Raw genomic sequence first — 6,255 nt, forward strand, 5'->3', positions numbered from 1 at the left:
TTGAGGTGGTCATATGTTTGGTCCATATAAATTTATAATTTTTATATACTCTAGTTGGATTGATTCCTTGATCATTATGTTGTGTATGTCTTTGTTCTTCTAACAGTTTTTATTTTAAAGTCTATTTTGCTTCATGTGAGTATTGCAACCCCAGCTATCTTGTGATTTGGAATGGAACCTTGTGATTTGGAACTTGCATGGAATACCTTCTTTCATTGCAACACTTCCAATCTGTATGAGTTCCTAGGTCTCAGCTGAGTTCCTTGTAGACAGCATATATACAGGTCTTGTATTTGTGTGTATTTGTGTCCACTCAGTCAGTGTATATCTTTTGTTTGGTGCATTTAATCCATTTTCATTTAAGAAATTATCAATATGCATGCTTCTATTGCCATTTTCTTTGATTGCTTTGTGTTTTGTTTTTACAGGTTTTTTTTCCTTTCATCTTTACTAACATTTTATCTTCAAGGCTCTGACATGACATGTAAAATCAGAATCATTGAACCTATACACACACATGTTGTTTTCATTTAAAAAATAATTTATTCCCTGAAGATCTAAAATGTAATATCTATATTAATTTATGTGTATGCTATACATGTCTCTCTTTCATTCCTTTTTTTCCTCCCCACTCACTCCCTCTTCTCTCTCCCTTTCTTTCTTCCTTCCTCTCTTATAAATAAAATACCTTAAAAGAAACTTGTCAAGAGCTCATGAGATAAAACTCATCCAATAATATTAACTCCATTCAGTTAACCCAAAAACCGGAAACCTCAGGCCTAAGACTTTCCTTGTGATCAAAGACAAGGATCTTTTCTTTTTATTTACAGCATTTCATATTAATTAGATACTCCTATTAGCAAGTGAAGAAATAGTTCATCCTTTTTAAAAAATATTACTGTGTATAAATATATTATCTATATTAACATGTGATAATATTTATCACATATTAATCATTTTAATTAGAGTTGCTTTTTTTAGACAAAGTTGTTGAATTTTTCCTTTCACGATTACTACATATTTTAACCTACATATTTATAGTCCCATCTGCTTATTTTTTACCGAATGATTTTTTCTAAATCACATATAATCACATTTAATCACAAGGTAAGTTCAGAAAAATAATATGACAAGGTATGGAAAAGATTACAAATGTAATTTTTATTAACTTATCTAACATGTAGTAGTTTATCTAACACATTTTTAAAAAGCAGCGCAAATTGGCAAAGGAGCACCAAGTATATTGACACACAAAATATTTTGTAACCTGAATCTAATTTGAGTGATGACATATTAGCAAATTATGTTCACTATGTAGATGACTGAAAACGTTTCTCCAGCCACTTTCTACAAGCCCCCTTGACTTCTATATTTCTCACACTGTATATAAGGGGGTTCAACACAGGTGTCAAAATTGTGTAAAAGGCAGAGACAACCTTGTCACAGCCCACTGAATGGTAAGATTTGGTCCGCATGTAAACATTCTAGTGCCATAGAAGAGCCTCACGACAGCCAAGTGGGAAGAACAGGTCGCAAAGGCCTTCTTCCTGGTTGCAGTGGACTGCATATGAAACACAGCAGCCAGGATGAGACTATAGGAAGCCAAAATGAGAGACAGTGGGATTAAGAGCATCAGAATGCAGCAGACACACATGAAGAATTCAAAAATCACAGGCAAGGTGAACAAGTGATGGTGCCTCACAAAAGAAGTGGTTGATTTCTCGAGAGTGGCAGTAAGGGAAGCTTAGGGTGGCACCAGCCTGCATCAGCCCATCCACCTCTCCCAAAAGCCAGGAGCCTGCTGTAGTGTGCAAGCAGAGCTTCTGATTCATGAGGATTGGGTATCTCAGGGCGTGACATACAGCCACATAGCGGTCATAGGCCATGGTGGCTAAGAGGAAGCACTTGCCTCCTCCCAGAGTGAGAAACAGGAAGATTTGAGTACCACAGCCAGCAGGAGAGATAGACCTATTGTGCATCAGGTAGTTGGCTGCCATTCTGGGGACAATAGTGAGAATCATGTCCATGAGGGAGAGCTGGCTAAGCAGAAAGTACATGGGTGTGTGAAGTCGAGGATCCACATAGATGAGAATGATCATGAAGGCATTGCCCATCAGGGAGGTGAGGAAAGTCATGAACACCACGGAAAAGAGGAACAGATGGGTCTCTGTGTAGTTAAAGAGTCCTAGAAGAATGAAATTTATTCCTGTGGTGACATTTGTATTTTCCATGTCTCAGTTATTCCTGGAAGACAAAGAATTTTAGGAAATTCCTGCTTAAAAGGAAGCTTGGACATTTCCTTACAAAAGCTGGATCAAATAACATAGAAAAAAATGATACTGGGAGGCATAATTATGACTTTAACATTTGCATTCATAATTGTTTGCCTTAGCATCCTATCTTCCATCTCTTTGTAATTACACTTTATTTTGGATGCAAATAGATTTGATAACGTGTATGTATAATAGCTCTTTTGTCGTTAAGGCGTATCTGACTCTTTTGCGACCCCATGGACTATAGCCTGCCAGACTCCTCTGTCTGTGGGATTTCCCAGGTAAGAGTACTAGAGTTGGGTGCCATCTCCTTCTCCAGGGCATCTCCCCAATTCAGGGATTGACCCCATATTTCCTGCATCAGCAGGTGAATTCTTTATTGCTGAGCTACCAGGGAAGCCCATATATAGTAGTACTAACTGCATTTCTATAATTTTGTGTATTTTGTCAGTATATCACACATCATTTACACCTAGAGTTGGGAAACATTATTGGATGATGACAGCTTTCTATAATTTTGGGACTTTTATGTTGAGGGAGCTACAGATACATTCATTCATTCATTTTAGTCAATGTTGATGTGATATATCTGATGAATATTGTGTAGTTTTCCTATATTTGTTTAAGTTATTTTCACAAGTTCAGTCAATGTCACGATGTACAAATTTTGATTAATAAATATGTGGAAAACAAATATAGAAGTTCTAAAACTCAGTTTTCTGGGAGGAGAAGAAACTGTTAAATTTCTTTCTTCCACACCTGCAAGCAACCCATGATCTCAGTACTCCAGACCTGAGTGCAGCTGTCTTTCTGATCACAGGGACTTTCTCTCAGTTTAGAGACCTTTCAACAGTTAACATTCATATCTAATATGTCCTCCCAAAATGAATGTGAATTTAGTTAAACATATGCATTACAAAAAGTTCATAATTTCTTACATATGTGTAAAGGAAAATAAAAAATTGATTTTACTTGTAGCTTGTTTGCACTTTATTACCAGTAATCATACATCCTTAAATGTAGGAGATATATCAATCTGTCACCTGATCTAATTATTAATTAACAGATTAATTATCATACTCATTTAACTGATTAATTGGTTAAGTACTTTTTACTTGCCTAAATTAATTTATATGCAAAATTAATATAGTACCACCTACATATAAAATTTGCAGCATTATAGTTACTTCCAGGGATTAGTTATCTTTTCACTAAAGCATCTAGCTTCTGTTACCTGTAAGTGTCTATGGTAACTGAACTGGATTTTTACGCAAATAGCTTGCTATCTTATGTGACATTTATCTTTTCCTTTCAAATCAAACTTTGGAAGAGAGTAATAGATTAGTATTTTAATCTTTGGGCTTTATTCATAATCTATGGTTTAGCAATACTATTTTACTTCTGCTGTAAGTTAATTTATGAATTGTGGAAGTTTTGAAAATAAGCACCATATCTTTAATAAATATTGGCATTGCTTTAGTATCTAGCATATACCACCAATGTCCATTATGCTATTAAAAGATTTAAATATTCTGTTAATCAAAATAGTTGTAAATAAGATATAATTATAAGCATACCAATTTCTTGCTTCATAAGTTTAATAATATGTATCTACCCTTCATGGATCACTGCCTTGTCATGATGAAGGGGCTTGTGTAGCTCAATGAAGCTATGAGCCATGTCATGTAGGGCCACCCAAGATGAACAAGTCATAGTGGAGAGTTCTGAAAAAACATGATCCACTGGAGGAGGGAATGTCAAACCACCCAAAGGATACTTTCCATGAGAACCTCATGAGGTCTATAAGAATACAAAAAGATATAACACTGAAAGAAGAGGCCCCCATATCAGAAGGTGTTCAATTTGCTCCTAGGGAAGAGCAGAGGACAACTACTAATAGTCCCAGAAAAAAATGAAATGCTGGGATATGATGCTCAGTTGTGGATGTGTCTGGTGATGAAAGTAAAATCTGATGCTGCAAAAAACAGTATTGCATAGGAACCTGTAATGTTAGATCTGTGAATCAAGGTAAATTGGACATGATTAACCAGGAGATGGTAAGAATAAACATAGACATCTTAGGAATCAGTGAACTAAAATGGACAACACTGGGAAAATTTAGTTCAGATGACCATTATATTACTGTAAGCAAAGAATCCCATAGAAGAAATGCCCTCATGATCAGCGAAAGAGTCCAAAATGCTGTACTTGTGCACAGTCTCAAAAATGACAGAATAATCTGTTTCCAAGTCAAACCATTCAACATCACAGTAATTCAAGTCTATGCCCCTACCATGAATGCTAATGAAGCTGAAGTTGATCAGATCTATGAAGACCTAGAAGACCTCCTAGAACTAACACCAAAAAAAGATGCTCTATTCATCATTGGGGATTAGAATGCAAAATTAGGAAGTCAAGACATACCTGAAGTAACAGGCAAATTTGGCCTTGTAGAAAAAAATGAAGCAGTGCAAAGGCTAACAGAATTCTGCCAAGAGAATGCATGGTTCACAGGAACCACCCTTTTGCAACAACAAAAGTGATGACTTTACACATGGAAATCACCCAATGGTCAATATAAAAGTCAAATTGATTACATTCTTTGTAGCCGCAGAGAGAGAAGCTGTATACAGCAAAAACAAGACCTGTAATTGACTGTGGCTCAGATTATCAGATTCTCATAGCAAAATTCAGGTTTAAACTAAAGAAAATCAGGAAAACCTTTAGGCCAGCAAGGAATGACTTAAAACAAATCTATGAATATGCAGTTAAAGTGATGAATAGATTCAAGGGATTAGATGTAGTAAACAGTGAGCCTGAAGAACTACAGTTGAGATCTGTAATATTGTATAGAAGGCAGTGAGTAAAACCATCCCAAAGAAAAAGAAAAGCAAGAAGGCAAAGTGGTTATCTGAAGAGGTTTTACAAATAGCCAAAGAAAGAAGAGAAATGAAAAGCAAGGGAGAAAGGAAAGGTATATCCATCCAACTGAACACAGAGTTCTAAAGAATAGCAAGGAAAGACAAGAAGGACTTCTGCAATGAACAGCACATAAAAATAGAGGAAAACAACAGAAATCAAAAGTCTAGAGATCTCTTCAGGAAAATTAAAAATATCAAGGAGATGTTTCATTCAAAGATGGGCACAATAAAGGACAGAAATGGTAGAGATCTAGTAGACACTGAAGAGGTCAAGAAGAGATGGCAAAAATACATAGAAGAACGGTACAAAAAAGATCTTAATGAACCAGGTAACTACGATGGTGTGATCAGTCACCCAGAGCCAGACATTCTGGAGTGTGAAGTCAAGTGGACTTTAGGAAGCACTGCTGTTAATAAATATAGTATGCAATGGAATTCCAGGAAAGCTATGCAAAACCCTAAAGGATGATGTTATCAAAGTACTGCACTCAATATGTCAACAAATCTGGAAGACCCAGTGGCCACAGTACTGGAAAAGTTCAATCCTCATCCCAGTTCCCAAAAAGGGTAGTACTAAAGAATGTTCTAACCACTGGAAAATTGCACTCATCTCCCATGCTAGTAAGGTCATGCTTAAAATCTTGAATGCTAGGCTTCAGCATTACATGAACCAAGAACTTCCAGATGTCCAAGCTGAGTTTAGAAAAGGCAGAGGAGACAGAGATCAAATTGCCAACATTCGTTGGAACACAGAGAAAACAAGGGAATCCCAGAAAAAACATCTACATCTGTCTCATCAACTAAGCTAAAGCCTTTGACTGTGTGGATAATAACAAAGTGTGGAAAGCTCTTAAAGAGATAGGGATACAAGAGCATCTTACCTGTCTCCTGAGAAACCTGTATGCAGGTCAAGAAGCAATATCAAGAATCTCGTATGGAGCAACTGACTTGTTCAAGTTTGAGAAAGGTGTACAACAAAACTGTACTGATGTCACTCTGCTTAATTAACATATATGCTGAGCACATCATGAGAAATGTTGGGCTGGGTGAGCTGCAAGCTG

General features: G+C 36.3%; 1 pseudogene; it reads right to left on the reverse strand.

Annotated features, from left to right (window-relative positions):
• Positions 1 to 1,310: 1,310 nt before the first annotated feature.
• Positions 1,311 to 2,231, reverse strand: LOC129558906 (olfactory receptor 2T33-like; annotated as a pseudogene).
• Positions 2,232 to 6,255: the final 4,024 nt, after the last annotated feature.

Source organism: Moschus berezovskii, chromosome 8 (assembly GCF_049115385.1).
Source record: "Moschus berezovskii isolate FMDL1 chromosome 8, NW_MosBer_1.0, whole genome shotgun sequence".
NCBI lineage: Eukaryota > Metazoa > Chordata > Mammalia > Artiodactyla > Moschidae > Moschus > Moschus berezovskii.